Source organism: Tachyglossus aculeatus, chromosome 12 (assembly GCF_015852505.1).
Source record: "Tachyglossus aculeatus isolate mTacAcu1 chromosome 12, mTacAcu1.pri, whole genome shotgun sequence".
NCBI lineage: Eukaryota > Metazoa > Chordata > Mammalia > Monotremata > Tachyglossidae > Tachyglossus > Tachyglossus aculeatus.
In genome coordinates, this window is record NC_052077.1 from 23,789,654 (window position 1) to 23,807,730 (window position 18,077).

Genomic DNA, 18,077 nt, shown 5'->3' on the forward strand with positions numbered 1-18,077 from the left:
TTGGGGAATTGAGTAGGATAAAATCAGTAAGAATCAGGGAACCTGATTCTATTCATGGTTCTACTGGGGAGAAATTTATTTTGTAGCTGGAGAAGGATTAGGCAGTTCAGAGAGCAGTAGCTCAGAGTCATCTTAGCTCCCAGGCCAAATGTCTTTTTGGTTTGAGGCTGCTACCCATTTAGTGCAACCGAATATCAGAAGAGATGAACTGCCCTATCCCTGAGGTACCCCTAACCATTCCAACCGTAATACTCAGGATCATGGGAGTTGATTGGATTATATAGGTGGAAGTTCCCCCAAAGGAATTTAGGATGCCAGTTAAAGGAAAATCAGGTGAGAATAGTAGTAATAGGAATAATCTTTTTCCTCAAACTTCAATGAGGTTGTTTAAAATATGATAAATGAGTAGCCCCAAGAGTGTGTAAGGTGTATTATGGCATATTTGGTATCTTCATGGGGCTACCTTATGACCTTAGTAATTCTATCATAAATGCTTTGATGGCAGGGAATGTGTCGACCAACTCTATGGTATTGTCCTCTCCCAAGCACTTAGTACAATGCTCTGCACACAGTAAGTGCTCAAAAAATATGATTGATTGATCAATGAGGTTTGGAGCAGCACAATGAGGCAGTTATCCCTACCTGGTGACCCAAATGAAGCTGCAGAGGCTGCTAGGACTTTGCTTTAGGTAATCAGTGTAAATCTGATTAATTCAATCAGTGGCATTTATTGTGTATTTATAGTATACAGAGCACTTTTCCCCTCTCAGGGTTGTACCTGGAGAGTTTCCAGTACTCTGTCAGTCTTGGGTATGGGAGGGAGAATCAAGCAGAGGCTTACCCATTCCACTCCTAGCTTGGGCAGTGGCTTGTGAGTGGAGGCATTCTGCTACAAGTCAAAACTCACCAATGCTGGGCAGCAGCGGCATCGGAGAGAGGCAAGGGGGGAGGCTTGAGTTTACTGCGTGGAAGGCGGCAGTGGTAAGCCACTTCCATATTTTTACCAAGACCACTCTATGGTTATGCTACCAGAACGATTGCAGGTGGCAAGTGGGCCATTCTGGGAGAGATGTGTCTGTGGTGTCTCTATGGGCCGGAAATGACTCGACGACATAAGACAAGAGAACTTTACTAAATCAATCAATCGTATTTATTGAGCGCTTACTGTGTGCAGAGCACTGTACTAAGTGCTTATGCTTGGGGAGACTTCAATACCATAGTGTTGGTAGACACATTCCAGTCCACAAGGAAAACATAATCTAGAGGGGGAGCCAGTCATTAAAATAAAAAAAAATAATAATAATAATGATGGCATTTTTTGTGTTTACTATGTGCAAAGCACTGTTCTAAGTGCGGGGGGGGGGGGCGATACAAGGCGATCAGGTTGTCCCACGTGAGGCTCACAGTCTTAATCCCCATTTTACAGATGAGGTAACTGAGGCCCAGAGAAGTTAAGTGACTTGCCCAAGGTCACACAGCAGACATGTGGCGGAGTCGGGATTAGAACCTGTGACCTCTGACTCCCAAGCCCGTGCTCTTTCCACTGAGCCACACTGCTGCATAAGTGCTATGGGGCTGAGAAGCGGTGAATATCAAGGGCTTTAAGGGTACAGATGCCAAGTATATAGGTGGTGCAAAAGGGAAAGCAAGTAAAGGAAAAATGGGCTTAATCAGAAAAGTCCATTTGAAGATGTGATATTTAATAAGGTTTTGAAGGTAGGGAGAATGGTGGATTGTGATCTATGCACGGTGAGGGAGTTCCAAGCCAGAAGGAAGGTGTGGGCAAAGGGTCAGCTGTGAGATAGGTGAGATTTCCTCAAAAATCTCCAGTGGCTACCAGTCAACCTACGCATCAAGCAAAAACTCCTCACTCTCAGCTTCAGGGCTCTCCATCACCTCGGCCCCTCCTACCTCACCTCCCTTCTCTCCTTCTACGGCCCAGCCCACAACCTCCACTCCTCTGCCGCTAACCTCCTTACTGTACCTTGTTCTCGCCTGTCCTGCCATCAACCCCCGGCCCACATCCTCCCCATGGCCTGGAATGCCGTCCCTTCCCACATCCGCCAAGTTAAGTCACTTCCTCCCTTCAAAGCCCTACTGAGAGCTCACCTCCTCCAGGAGGCCTTCCCAGACTAAGCCCTCTTTTCCCTCTCCTCCTTCCCATCCCCCCCGCCCTACCTCCTTCCCCTCCCCACCTCACTTGTGTGTATATATATATATATATATATATATTTGTACAGATTTATTACTCTATTTTTCTTGTACATATTTACTATTCTATTTATTTTGTTAATGATATGCATCTAACTTTACTTTTATTTATTCTGATGACTTGACACCTGTCCACATGTTTTGTTTTGTTGTCTGTCTCCCCCTTCTAGACTGTGAGCCCGTTGTTGGGTAGGGACCATCTGTATGTTGCCAACTTGTACTTCCCAAGCACTTAGTACAGTGCTCTGCACACAGTAAGCGCTCAATAAATACAATTGAATGAGTGAATGAAATTGAGGGACAGTGAGTAAGCTGGCATTAAAGAAGCGAAGCTGCACGGACTGGACTGTCATAAGAAATCAGCTTACACTATCAGAGGTCTCCCAAGGAATGTGTAGAAAAGGAACTTGCAAAACGTATTGGGCATATTAGGTGCCCAATATTATGTTGCCAATTTGTACTTCCCAAGCGCTTAGTACAGTGCTCTGCACATAGTAAGCGCTCAATAAATACGATTGATGATGATTAGGTGTTTCCGATTTTAACGGAAGGAGATCTGAATGTGTGTGGTGTCTGACTTCCCTGAAGCAAGAGACTCCTGGCTGTAGTACTCAAGAATGTAAAAGAGAAGCTTTGTACAAAATAGATGGCTTTTTTAAAAAATGTGTTCTGCAATTCCAAATGAATGCCCTGGGATTAGAGATTGGGGGAAATTCTAGTTTATTCTCCAAAGCATAGTGAATGAGGAAATAGGGCTTCAATGGAGGCAGGGCCATAATCTGAGTTTAGTGGGGAGAGAAAAGACAGGGAAGGGAGACAGGCAGTAGGAGCCCGATGTGCTTATGAGAGAGAGAGATTGGTGTGATGGTTACCTAGGAGCAGAACTGGAAGAATGATTGTCACTGTGAGAGTGAAACCCAGGGGAATAGCTCTCTCTCCCTCTCTCTCTCTTTCTCTCCCCCCTTCCCTTGCCCCTGGTGGCTGACCTTGATTTCTGAAGTCAACACTCATGATCTCGGGTTGTACAGTGAGGGTTGAGTGCAAATGATCTCGGAAATTAAGATTAGACCCTGGGATAAGCAGGCTGATTCATTCAATCGTATTTACTGCTATGGGGCTCAGTGTATGCAGAGCACTGTACTAAGCACTTGGAAAGTACAATTCAGCAACAGAGACAATCCCTGCCCAACAATGGGCTCACAGCCTAGAAAGGGGGAGACAGACATTAAAACAAGTAAACAGGCATCAATAGCATCAATAGAAACAAATAGAATCATAGATGTATGCACATCATTAATAAAATAAATAGAATAATAAATAAGTCCATTTAGACGCAGAAGTGCTGAGGTGCAGGGAGGAGAGTAGAGCAGAGGGAGCAAGCCAGGGCGATAGGGAGGGGAGGAGGAGCAGAGGAAAAGGGGGGCCTAGTCTGGGAAGGTCTCCTGGAGGAGGTGACCTTTCAGTAGGGCTTTGAAGGGGGGAAGTGCTGGGAAGTACTAACTGCAACTTCAAGCCACGACTTCAGCTGTTATCACCATTCCTGCCTTACCTCACTGATCTACAACAACCCAGCCTGCACATTTTGGTTCTCCAATACCAACCTACTCACTGTATCTCGAGCTCTTCTATCCTGCTGCCAATTCCTTGTCTATGTCCTCCCTCTGTCTTGGAACTCCCACCCCCTTTATATCTAAGAGACTACCACTCTCCCACCCTCAAAACCTTCCTAAAATCACATTTCTTCTAAGGGGCCTTCCCTGGCTAGGCCCTCATTTCTCCAATTCACTCTCCCTTCTGCATCACTTGTGCACATGGGTCTGTACCCCTTAAGTCCTTTTTTAGACTGTGAGCCCACTGTTGGGTAGGGACTGTCTCTATATGTTGCCAACTTGTACTTCCCAAGTGCTTAGTACAGTGCTCTGCACACAGTAAGCGCTCAATAAATACGATTGATTGATTGATCACCCACCCTCAGCCCCACAGCTCCTATGTCCATATCCTTATTTTCTCCCACTTCCCCTAACGGTAATTTATTTTACAGTATGTCTCCTCTAGACTATAAACTCCTTGTGGGCGGATATTGTATCTACCCATTTTATTGTATTGTATTTTCCCAAGTGCTTCGTATAGTGCTCTGTATGCAGCACACAATAACTACCATTAATTGATTTTACTGACTACAAAAAGCACTGTGAATTGAAAATAGCAGCAATGCTAGTCTAATGGATGTGAATACATAAGGACAATAATTCCCTGGCAAAACCAGGAATAAAACCTTGAATCTCTGAAACTGACAAAAGCCTTGGCCTTGTCGAGAGAACACAGTCCTGGGAATCAAAGGAATTGGGTTTTTAGCCTAGCTCTGCCACTTGGTTGCCATGTGGCCTTGGCCAAGTCACCCAGCTTCTCTGGTCCTCAGTTTCCTCATTTTTTAAATGGGGATGAAATACTTGTTTTCCCTCCTCCTTAGACTGTGATTCCCGTGGGCTTTAATGGGAAACAGTTGGACTGTTCCCAACTTGATTATATTGTATCTTTCCTAGTGCTCAGAGCAGTGTTTGATGCTTGGTAAGTGATTAACAGATATCACAATTCATCAACTGCCAACCTGCTGCTATGAAAATGACTTTCCACATGACTTTTTTTAACCTAGTTAGGATAATGTTGTAAACGTCTTACTTGACAGGGTTGAATTTATTAAACTGGAGATTCTCAGGATTTCAGAGGCAGGCACACCTTACTGCTGAGGTGGATATGTTAGGGGACAGTGCTGGGACCAATCAATCAATCAACCAATAACATTTATTGAGTGCTTACTGTGTGCAGAGGACTGTACTAAGTGCTTGGGAGAGTACAATTCAACAAAATTGGCAGACATATTTTCTCCCCACATCGAGATTACAGACTAGAGGGAGAGACAGACATTAATATCAATAAATATGCTCTGGGTTGGCCTGGTGATCAGGATATGGCTACTCCCTATAAATACCCCTTCTCCTACAAAAATAAAAGGGAAGCCAGAATGGAAGAAGAATTGTTGAGTATTAAAGTTATGAAGGATTAAATTTATGGGATTGGACATGCCCAGAATAACATTTTTTGTTTGTTGATTTTTGGTTTTAGCTTGACCACGATTAAATTTGCCTTAGGTTAGATTGCCTTTAATTAAAATTATCTCAGCTGAGACAAAGCCATGCAGTACTTGTCTTGGGCCGTAGCTAAAGTGTTTTTTTTTTCTTTTTCCTTCCTAAAACAGGCTAATTCACGTGCAAAGATTTGCAAGTTTATCCCCAAACTACACATATTCTTCTTGTTTTCCTAGTTAAATGTACTCTCCAAATACTGTTATGCATAATAAAGGCCCACCGTAAAATATAGTGTGTTCAACCTGGCCTAGTCAATGCTGCTTTAAAAACATTCACCAGTGTTGCTTTTGCTTTCTGTTTATCTTTGCATGCTCTGTGAAAAGAACTTGGCTTTGTTAGCATTGCCCCCAGATGGGCCCAAGCTAATACAATGATCTGCAATGCTGTGCTTTTTCAGTGCTAAGTGCATTCAGCTACTCATTTTTATAACCTGGTGAGGAATTAACCCCCAAATTTGGCAGGTCTCTGGGTGCCATTAAGAACCTGTTAAACTCCTTTCCCCACGTCGAGACTGGATTTTAAATACCCTGTGTGGATTTTAATTAAGATAGTTATAGAATTGGGTGAGAATGGAAATCAGATTAAAGCTGGAAAGTGGGCAAAAGGATACAGTGTTAGATAATTTACTATTCACACATTCAGCTTTTATTGTAGTAATCAAATTCTTAATAATGCAGTAATGTATTATTAACCTGATAAAGTATGTCACAAATGATGGAATTAGTGCATACTTTGGAAAACTCTAGTAACAATAAAAACATGCATAGTTTTATGACTATGTAACAAATTGGCTGCATCACCTGCATATAGGTTTAGTTAACATAACAACCTAATTAGATAACAAGGAATAATGTTAGAACATAAAAATAAATTTAAAGGTCTAGGTCAGATATAGAAATGCTACTCTGCATATTAAAACTGTACCATATATTTGAATTAAGAAAGGAAATTGAGAATTAAATCCACCTCTTATGTGAATTTAAGACTAACTCTACCTTCCTAGTTCACGGAAGTATCTCTTTATGATTCTCACAGACACAATCAATCTTGGTGATTGTTTCACCTGATCAATGGGAAGACCAACACTTACTGCCCTTGGAGGAGTGCCATGAGAATGCTGATTATTTTCGAAATATTGGTTAGGTCATCAGATGTTTTTACCTCCACTTAGTCAATAGGAAATTGCAAACTGTGACCCGATTAGCAAATTTGGGTTATGCAGAGTTAAACTGCAAACTGTAAGCTGCGGCATTAGACTGTAAGTTCTTTGTGGGCAGGGAATGTGTCTACCAACTCTGTTGTACTCTCCCAAGCGCTTAGTTCAGTGGTCTGCAGCCAGTGAACACTCAATAAATGCTATTGATGCTGATTAAAATGTGCCACTTGTAGAAGAAGAGTAGATTGTCCTTGAGTTTTTGGAACATTGGAAATCCCTTGGCCACTGGGAGAGCCGACCCAAGGTTCTGGCTTCTGCTGCTGGAGCAGTGGAAAACTCCCTTGCTTCTCTGGGGATCAGTTTTGCTAGGATTCATGGGGCCAGTGTGACAGGAGCCTCCCTTCCTCCCAGCGTTTGGGGGAAAAGGAGAAACTGACTTGTGGGAGCCAAAGTTCATTGTTCTTCAGCAACAAGGAGACTTAGAGTTAGCACCCAGCAGGTTGGTGGTATTTCTTATGATTCCACGACATTAGTGGAATGAACAGTAGTCATTTGCACACTCACCTGTGAAGAGCCAAGAGCCAAGCCTGATCTTAGTACAGCACTCTGCATACAGTAAGTGCTCAAAACCATTGATTGATTGGATCAGATCAAAATTATGGCATTTATTAAGCACTTACTGACTCAAGCACTGTTCTAAGTGCTGGGCTGGATTCTAGTTAGGTTGGACATAATCCCTGTCCCATATGACATCTTGATGCCCCTTCCAGGTCTTTGATTCTGTAATTTTTTAATGGCTCAGAGAGGATCTGTCCCTTGTTAAGTGCAGGAGGGAAAGTAAAAGTATTTTCTAATCAGAATGCTTCAGTGGCGGTCAGATGGGATTTCTAGGCTGTGAGCCCGTTGTTGGGTAAGGATTGTTTCTGTTTGTTGCTGAATTGTACTTTCCAAGTGCTTAGTACAGTGCTCTGCAAAAAGTAAGCGCTTAATAAATATGATTGAATGAATGAATGAATTGCATAAGGGGAGGTAGGGAATGGGCCCAAGTTCAGCCCACCCTCAGGGAGGGGCCTAGATTGTCCCCACAAAAGGGGTAGCACAGCCCCCCCCCCCAAAGACTCCCTGGTGGTGGCTGTGGCTGGGCAAAATATTTTTTGGACAGGAACACCACTTCTGGGACTTTTTTTTTCCTTTTACCTTAATTGAATTCTAGCCCATTCTAGGTTATTTCCACTTTTATCTAAGGGTCTTCCCTCAAAGTGAAGAATCATGATCCTGAATGTGAAGAGCATGTTTTTAACCCCAGAAGAATGGATACATGATGACCCATTATGCTTAGAAACTTGGGGATATTTTTGTTACTGGTAGTAAGTGTTCAGCATATACACAATTTCATACCCAGGAAGGTCTAATTGATTCTTATGAATTTGTGGATGCTGGTTAAGTGAAGATTTACCTGAATTTGTTCATCTTCTGGTGGTCTGACCCTGGCCAAATCACCCACTGAAATTGATTAATGGGGATTCGTGCATGTGACTGGGTGAGAAACTTGGCCTTCTAACTCTGTTCTAAAGGCTGATGCAAAAAATGGCGAACTGTGAAACTCGTGTCTGTGGCACATTTTAGTGGGTCTTTTAAATCTTTCTTCTGGCTTCATGCTCCTTGGTCATCTGTAGTTACGTGGATGTCTACAGGATTTCATTGGTTCCATTGTTATTGATTCATTGTATCCCAGAAGCCAAGGAAGAAGTTTGCCTTTGTTATTAAAATGTCTGTGGTACTTGACTGCTCTTCTTTAAATTAAGAATGTCACTCTGATGAATTAATAGTGCCTACTTCAAATAGACATTAAATTCCAAAATGGGGTTCGCTATTAGGCCGTGGTGCCAGTAGGCGGAATATGAGAGTTTTATGAACTGACACCCCGGCAAAAACAGATCTTTCTGCAGAGCAAGAGATCAAGAGATGCTGAAGAATGTGGAAAGACACCAAAAAAGTAAGATTCCCTTTTGTGACAAGAAAAACAGTTGACCTTTGTGGGCACACTGAGGGGATTTGGTTTCAAGAAATCCGGGAAACACATGCCCCCTCCCTCCCAGTGTATCAAAGACCCTGTCACTAAAAGAGGAGCTGAGATAAATAAGCCTCATGTTGGTCAGAGAAGGGGAAATAATAGGCTGGCTAATTAGGACCTATCTAGTTTCTTAAAAAAAGACATTCTAGAGGCTTCAAAACTTTTGCTATTTCTTTGTTTGATTTGTAATGGCATTAAAAGAATCTTGGTTTAATCAAGGTTTCCTTTCTCCCTTGAAATTAAACATGTCGTGGATTTTGGTAGTGGTGGTACTTCAGACATCATGCTAGTTAAACAGTTCAAGGTACAGTTTGCAGCTTGGGGAACCTTAATTTGAAACTATTTCTTTGCTGTGTTGGGGATTGGGGAAGAAGCGTGATTGCTGTGATGTCATTGTCTGAATGCCCGATTCCATTACAGTGACATTTCGTAATGAACTATTGCAAAATATAACATTATAGCAGTCAGATATACCCAAGGAGAAAACAGAGAGTGTGAAAAGACCTGAGGGCAGGCAAGAAGTAGAAGTGAGTTAGCAATGCAAGCCTTGTGCAGCAGATACAAAGTTTTTACTAACTAACATTGGATTCCACAAGGGGAGGTTCGTTTTCTGCCACTGACAGCTATGGTATCTGCAAATATGCTAAATTCCTTTCCCTGCCCTTTCAAACTTCTGATCCCGATTCTCTGTCCCCTTAACACTCAAGTTTTCTTCCACACTCAAAATGAAAGGCTGGAAGCATGGACTGACCATGTATTAAAAAAGGACATTTTTAAGGGGCAGATGGAGCCTCAAGTAGCCTGTTCCACCCAGGGTAGCTTTAATCTGAATCGCATCCTACATTTCCCTGGAGATTGGACAATCTGGGCATGAACATACTTACAAATTCCCTCTTGCTGAAGGTCTGAGCAGCCCCTTCCCAGTTCTTTAGAAGTTTTTTTAATTCTGGAAAGCTCGGGGAATTGAAGGTACCAGTTATCTAAATTTTAGGGCTGCCCAGAGCCCCACAGAAGTCTTGAGTAAAATTCCTCTGGAAATCCCAGGAAGGTCTACAAGGGCAGAAGAGTAGGTCTATCACTTGTCTGCTGTGTGACCTGGGTTGGTCACTAAACTTCTCTGTGCCTCAGTTACTTCATCTGTAAGGTGGGGATTGTGAGCACCATGTGGGACCTGGACTGTGCTCAACCTGATTAGCTTGTATTTACCCCAGAGCTTAAAATATATCATTTTTTTCAAAAAAGAGAGAGGACTGTTGCTAATTACATGGAAAGAAGAGGGAGTTTTCACTGAATGTTTTAGAGAGAATGCTATTAGGCAGTTTGAGAATTTTCTTCCAGCAATCAGTCAATGGTATTTATTGAGCACTTTGTGCAGAGAAGTATACTAAGTGGTTGGAAAGTACAATGCAGCAGAGTTGGTAGATACAATCCGTGACCAGAAAGAGCCTACTAAAGGATTTTAAAGAAGGTTTTGAAGGTGGGGAGAGTGGACTGTTGGGTATGAAGGGGGAGAGCGTTCCATGCCCGAGAGGGACTGTGGGCAAGGAGTCATTGGCGGGATAGATGAGATGGAGGTACAGAAAGTAGGTTAGTGTTAGAGGAGCAGAGTGTGTAGGTTGTGCTGTAGGAAGAAATCAGGAGGTTAGGGAGGAGGGAGAGAGCTGATTACCTTAAAAAAGCCAATGGTGAGGAGTTTCTGTTTAGTGAGAAGCAGTGTTACCTAGTGGAAAGAGCATGAGTCTGGGAGTCAGAGGACCTGGGTTTTAGTCCCGGTTCTGCCAACTGCTTGCTGTGACACCTTGGCCAAGTCGCTGAATGTCTCTATGCTTGTTACCCCATCTTGTAAATGGAGATTAAAACTTTGAGCCCCATGTGGGACAGGGACTGTGTCCAACCAGATTGACTTGTACCTACCCCAGGGCTTAGAACAGTGCTTGTCATATAGCTTTATACCTGCTATTATTATTATTATTATTATTATTACTACTGTAAGCAAAAGGTGTGCACATATATGTGGCATCAGACTCCAGTGAGTACTAAAATATGAGTTTCCTTAACAAGGGGTTTGGCAGGAACAGAGTCCCCATGTTAAAGAAAAGTTTCCAAAAGCTCAGTGCAGTGCTTAAATTCTGCTACTACTGATTTAATGCATATATATATTCATATATATGGGGAAAGAGTAAATGCAGTAGTGGCAGAACTATCAGAGGACAGGGTGGAACTTTGGTCTCTGATGCAGAATGAGAAAACAAATCTTTCCAAAATTAAGTTTACAGTCAGGCTGTCTAGGGGACCCCATCAGCACAACCCTAGAACCTCTTCTGAGATGATCTATGGAAAAAGCTAGAGCAAAAACTCAGAGGTTTGTTATCTATGAAGGGCCCCCCAAGCAGGAGTGGGTAAGTCTATAACCTGCTTTGAGATCCAGACATCGGAAGCAGGACCTACTTGCATCCTTCCTCTCTAGATAAGAATGCTAGATTGGACGGCGGGGGAGCTTGTATGAAAGTGCACTGGTTGCCTTATATTGAGTTAAGCCCTTGCTCATACTGTTAGATGTATGCACACATGCATGTATGTATCAGTACTGCTCATACTATAGGTAAGAGTAGATTGCAGTGCTCATACACAAATGTACTTATAAGTCCTCATTACAGTATGAGGAGTACAGGAGAAGTAGCGTGGCCTAGAAGGGTAGAGCATGGGCCTGGAAATCAAAGGACCTGGATTCTAATCCCTGCTCTACTACTTGCCTGCTGGATAACCTTGGGCAAGTCACTTAATGTCTTGGTACCTCAGTTTTCTCAACTGTAAAATGGGAATTCAATACCTCTTCTACCTCTGACTTAGACTGTGAGCCTCACTGGGGACAGAGACTATGTCCTATCTGATTACCTTGTATCTACCCCAGTGTTTACAGCAATGCTTGACACATTCTAAATGCTTAACAAATGCCATTCAGAAAAAAAAATATTTACAGTGTGATTGTGAATCTATGCATACATAAATACGTGTATGTTTATATACACATACATAAATTGGCAGAGCCTTACTGGCAAGAATAAGATTTTCATCAAGACAAAATTCTTGTTTCATTGAACTAGCATTTGACCATCTGGAATGGATAGAAGAACATTTTGTATAGCAGAGTAATGTAAGGCTCAGTTAAATTTATGTACCCTTTCTAGCAGAAGAAGCATTTAAAAATTGTGAACGTGGGGGTTTATTTTGTGCATCACCTTATTTTTTAAACTTTGGGTGGCATGTTAGTTCAGCACATATTCTTGAGACATAGGACTCCATCTGCCAAGGCTAACTTTCCAAGGAGATGTCTGTATTGCACATGTAATGCAAGTCATTCAGTGAATGCCTGGAAGAGCATTCAACGATGGCTGTAATATATGCTTGAGTGTTTTCTACAGGTGGTGTTCAGTAGCAGGGAAATTCTCGAAAAACCTAAAGGAAGAATTGGTAGGCTAGGAAGCCACTAAGCCAGCAGTTGAGTTGCAGCACAATTGCACGGACCCAATTATAGCTCCAATTTAGTTAAGCCATTTGCATTTTATAAGTTCGGTAATTATGGCAACACTACTCTCTTTGTTATACTTCTGTTCCATTGCAAATCAGTTGGATTTTGAAATCAGTTTTAAAGATGTTTTACTCTGTTTGCTTTTAGAAATGTTCTTTTGTACCCCTTTAGGTTGTTGAAGTCAAAATGGGATTTATAAATCACAAAAATCCTCTGAGAGCAAATTAAGTGTAATGCTCCCACCCTCATGCTGTTTAGGACAATGTAGAACAATGTAACTTCTGGAGTCAAGCATACCTGTCGAAGTCTAAATGGTGCACCTGATAGCAAATAACTCTTGGCTCTTTTCCATCTTTCCTCCCATTTTTAGTTTACATGATGAGAGGATTGGAGGAACGAGGGAGAGGATTGGAGGAAGGAGGGCCACCTAGTTGCAGCAATACCAGGGGCATGTGCTAGCCCAAGAACCCAGGGGTCCCATCCTCCCTGGCCACTTCAAGTTCATCCAAATGCTGTCAGTTCTTTCTCCACAATGTTTTCAGAATCCATACTCTTTCTCCATCTTAATGACCACTGCACTGGTTCTTCATCTTGTAGTATTCTGCTTACTCAAGCAGAATCAGCCTCCTTGCTGGTCTCCTTGCTTCCAGTCCCTCCCCTCTCCAGTCCATATTTGACTCTGCTGCCTGGATTATATTTCTAAAATGATATTCAGCACACATCTCCCCATCCTTTAAAAGCCTTCAGTGGTTGTCCATATCTTCTCTCATTCTCTTCCACTCTTACTTTCCACTGATTTCTTGGTCTCTGTCTTCAGATCTTTCCTCTACTATGAAAGCTATTTTGACCCCTCTATGCCCTCCACTTGTTGTCCCCATCTCCTTCCAAGATCCTGTCAGGGCCCTATATATCCATTTCCACTGTACCATCTCTCTTCCTTGACACCTCTACTGTAACCCTCCCCAACCCTTCACTCTGGATTTTTGCCCTATTCAGTGTTCTGGGACCTTGCTAACCCAAAGAATCCAACATATTTTTAGTGAAACCTAATGTGATCTTCCGTTTCTAAGCTTTTTTTGATCTCATGGTTATTTCACTCTGTTTAACTATCCTTGTTTTCTAGAACTCTCTTCAGCCTTGGTTTTACCACTCTGTTTCTCTCCTACCTCTCCCTCTAACAATTTTTTTTTATCTGTTTTCCCCTGAAGGCTCTTCTTCTTCCCCTCCTTTTTTAACTTCGGGTGTCCCAAAAATCACAGTTCTTAGGTGCCTACTGTTCTCTGTCCACGGCCATTTTTAAAATGGTAATTGTGCCAGGCACTATACAAAGCTCTGGGGTAGATTCAAGATAATCAGATTGGACATGGTCCGTGCCCCACATGGGGCTCACAGTCGTAATCTGAATTTTACAGATGAGGTAACTGAGGCACAGTGAAGTGACTTGCCCAAAGTCACCATGCTTGATCTCTGAGGAGTCTGTGGTTGATGGTGGTATCCTCTCACTGCAGGAGACATTGCCTTCGGCTCTTACCCTTTGTTCATAGTCCTGGTTCTGTTTCAGTTCATGTGGCAGCGCTCATATCTGAGCCAGATTGAATTAATTTTCCAAATAAATGTTGTGAGTCACAGCATCAAATGTTTTCTCTCAAGTTCAAAATTATAGCATCTTCTGAGAGAGTCATCATTGATTTCATGCCTCTCTTCGCCTATTACACATCTAAATTCTTCTTATTTTTCTCCAATGGGCATTCAGGGAGAGGTTCAGGAAAGAGATTCATCTTCTGGTTAACCCTGTTTGCCACATTTTTGTGAGACTAGCCTCAACCACGGGGAGGCAGGGTGCCCAAGGCCAAGCAAGGTTGTATTTGGTTTCCAAAATGTTAGTCTCGATGTTTCCGAGCCAGATGTACACATATCTTTTCCTTGCCAATCTTATTTTGCTTTCTCTTTTTGGGTTGTTTGGTTCCCTGCCCTCATCTCCATGTTCACAAGAGAAGCACATAGTGTATTGATTGTGGCAACATTGCTCTGCTATTAGTGCCTGCTGACATGTTGGCTAAAGTAGTATTGCCTTCCAAGTGAGGGCTCCTTTGTTGCTTGTGCCAGTACAGCAGGACTCCAAAGCAACTGCTCTATGGAGAGCTTAGTAGTGGCAAAGTGAAAGCAAGGCACACAAAGAAAACACTTCAAATACCCAATAAAGTAAAGCCTCAGACAGTGTTACATCTTAGCTAAACACTTGGAGTTCTTTGTTATGATACAGCATGACAAGCTGCTTTCAAGAAAGGTGTTGTGCTTTTTACACAAAAGTTTCTTAAGGAATGATCAATCATTGATGTTTAATGAGTGCTTTTTGTGTGCAGAGCACTGTGCTTGGGACTGTACAGTATAAGAGTTGATAGATACTTTCCCTGCCCAAAAAGAGTTTACAGGCTAGAGGAGAAGCAAAGAGGGAAAGAGGGCAAACGTGAAACAAGATTATTGAACAAGGATCAGCTTTAATGTACACACAATGTGACCAGGACTTGGGATCCCACACTGGCTTATTCAGTCACACATGCACTCAAAGTTGAATTGCACCATCAGTGGTGTCTTCAAATATTCATTCATTCATTCAATCATATTTATTGAGCGCTTACTGTGTGCAGAGCACTGTACTAAGTGCTTGGGAAGTACAAGTTGGCAACATAATGCCAAATATGAAGAACAGCTATATTTATTTTCTCTCTCTCTCTCTCTCTCTCTCTCTCTCTCACTCTCTCTCTCTCACACACACACACACACACACACACACACACACACACACACACACACACACACACACACACACGAGTCCTGTGCCCATGGATGCAAGTCACAATCTCATTTAAATGTATCTAAAGAATCTCATCTCATCTTGGGAATGTGTTCTTTACCACTTGGGGATCCCATTCATATCTTTACTGAAGTTGGACTTAATTTGCATGTAAACCTAAGAAGTGGAGGGATCTTGAGTCAACTTTGCAAATTTTCTTTTCCTGGGCTGTCTTGTAATCCCAATTTTCTAGTAAAATGTGATGAGACCCAGTTCATTAAATTGTATTTATTGAGCTCTTACTCTGTGTAGAACACTGTATTAAGTGCTTGGGTGAGTACAATATAACAATAAACAGACATATTCTCTGTCCAGTGCTTCAAAGCTCTCTATCACCTTGCCCCCTCCTATGTCACCTCCCTTCTCTCCTTCTACAACCCAGCCCCCACACAGTGCTTCTCTGCTGCTAACCTCCTCACTGTGCCTCGTTCTCACCTGTCCCGCCATCGATCCCTGGCCCACATCCTACCTCTGGCCTGGAATGCTCTCCCTCCTCACATCTGCCAAACTAGCACACTTCCCCCTTTCAAAGCCCTACTGAAAGCCCACCTCCTCCAGGAGGCCTTCCCAGACTGAGCCCCCCTCTTCCCCTGCTCCTCCTCCCCTCCCCATCGCCCCGACTCCCTCCCTCTGCTCTACCTCCCTTCCTGCCCCACAACACGTGTATACATGGACATATTTATTATTCTATTTATTTTATTAATGCTGTGTATAATTCTATTTATTTATACTGATGCTATTGATGCCTGTCTGCTTGTTTTGTTGTCTGTTCCCCCCTTCTAGAATGTGACCCCATTGTTGGGTAGGGATTTTCTCTATTTGTTGCCGAATTGTACTTTCCAAGTGCTTAGTATAGTGCTCAGCACATAGTAAGCGCTCAATAAATATGATTAAATGAATGAATGAATGAAATCCAAGTGGTGTGGAAGGTTGGGTGAGTCCTTGCCAATTCAAGTTAAAATTGCATGGCTGTGCCCAAGGCAGTGTGAGCGGGCGGGGGGGGGGGGGGGGTCTTCCCAAGCGCTTAGTACAGTGCTCTGCACACAGTAAGCACGCAATACGATTGAATGAATGAATGCAGAGCACAGTACTAAACACTTGGGAACGTATGAGAGACTTGGTAGACACGAGTCCCACCTTCAAGAAGCTTACAACCTAGTTTTGAATTGATGTTGTTCATTATTGAGAGCATTTAATGAACAGAAAAATATCATGTAGATCATTTATGCGGGTGAAATGGATAATAGAATCTTCATCAGTGTGTAGTTGTACAACGAAAGTTTTTATTTCACCTCTTGCAAGCCTGGATACAAAGATCAGATTACTTTGCTTACCCCATTTTCTGATTTTAAGTGGGGACATTTCTCCTATTTGTATTGTATTTGTAGCTCACATTTCTGCTCTGAAAAAGATTTTAGGCAGTGAAATAGAACACTTCTCACAAGAAAGAAGAGCTCATGATCTAATAGATATGTTTTCATTTCTAGTTTTATGGTCAACGTCATGTTGTTTGCTCTAAATAAGTTTGAATGCATTTTTAAACAAATACATTTTATTACTTTCCAGGAGACCTGATGTATTTATGTCCCTATCTCAGTTTTCTTTTTGAATATGACAGATCATCAGCCTTGGAAGCCCAGGGTTAATTGCTGTGTGTTTTTAGCTGCTTAAATTAGATAATTAAGAAAGCTTAAGAATTTTTTTTCAATATGTTAATTATATGTTCTCATTTTTAAAATGCATTGAGAACCACAATCCCTGGTCCAGGTACTCTTCCAAACACTTAGTACAGTGCTCTGCACCCAGTGAGCACTCAGTAAATACCATTGATTGGCTGAAAAGTGCCAACATCAGCAATATAAATCTGGACTAATATATTCTGTAACCTAAAAGACTGGTACTATTTGAATAGAGACTATTTTACCAGGCTTTATCATTTGGATAAACATTTTAAATGAATTGACTAGAATTTTATGTTCAGTGGCAAAAAATTGTTAAAAATGCTTGGGTTCCACTACAATATCCTTTTTTATTTTATTTTTTTCAGCCGTTCCCTTTAATGCATTTTTTGTTGTTCAGGGAACAGGCAAGAGAAAATTGGAAAAGTAAAGAGTCAGAGGTCAGAATTGAGATTAGCATATAAAAAAGGGCCATTTTACCTACTTGATAATAGAGAAAGGAAAAATGGATTTATTTGAAAAGATTAGAGATTAAAAAGGGAAATCAAAGACTTGTCTACAGTACCCCTAGTTCTCTTTTTAACATGGGAGTTGTATTCTCACAAAATTGTTTGGGAAAAATTTGGATGCAGACATGCAAGTACATTCTTTGATAACACCAAATGTGGCTTGTTTTGCCAGATGAACATTCCTTAATTCCTGAATTGCCGCCTCACAAATACACATAGTGAAAACGTGCATTGTGGCAGAAGTGAATGTTTTCAGAAAGTGAAATCCCAATCAAGCCTGGTTCTGATGGAATCTTTCCCTTCAAAAGCTTACAGTAGGTTTCAGTTATTTGCAACGAAGTAAAACACCTGAAGTATGCTTGAGGGTCCTGCCCCAAACTTTCAGCACAGTGCTTTGCACACGGTAGGCACTCACATACAATTGATTGGTTTCTTAGCCTTTACCGCTGTCATCTGCAGTCCTATCTGTGGCAACCCTAACCCAATACAGTACATAGCTATCTGACTCCGCTATTTCCTAGTCCTGAAACACTCTTCCCCAACAACCATTCTGCAAAATCGCACCCCACCCCCTACTATACAAAGAAGTCTTATCAGAATGGTTGTTCTGCCCTGGAGGAGTTTGAGGTCTGGTGGGGGAGACAGATGAGCAAGCTACAATCACTGTTAATCCTAGCTGGATTATCCCAGTGCAAGCTACAATCACTGTTAATCGTAGCTGGATTATCCCAGGATAGCTGGGATAACAAACAAAACAAGGACAACAAAACAAAACATGTGGTCAGGTGTCAAGTCATCAGAATAAATAGAAGTAAAGCTAGATGCACATCATTGACAAAATAAATAGAATAGTAAATATCAGTTGTTTGTAAATGATAGCTCTCAAAAGGAGGATGGGGGAGTCCACTGCCCAAGCTAG

At 42.0% G+C, this 18,077-nt stretch overlaps 1 non-coding gene across 1 annotated transcript; it reads left to right on the forward strand.

The window, feature by feature from the left end:
* The first annotated feature begins 760 nt into the window (after nucleotides 1-760).
* LOC119935953 lies at nucleotides 761-897 on the forward strand. The gene has a single exon (XR_005453549.1). It is a non-coding gene; the product is annotated as a small nucleolar RNA SNORA7 (small nucleolar RNA).
* Nucleotides 898-18,077: the final 17,180 nt, after the last annotated feature.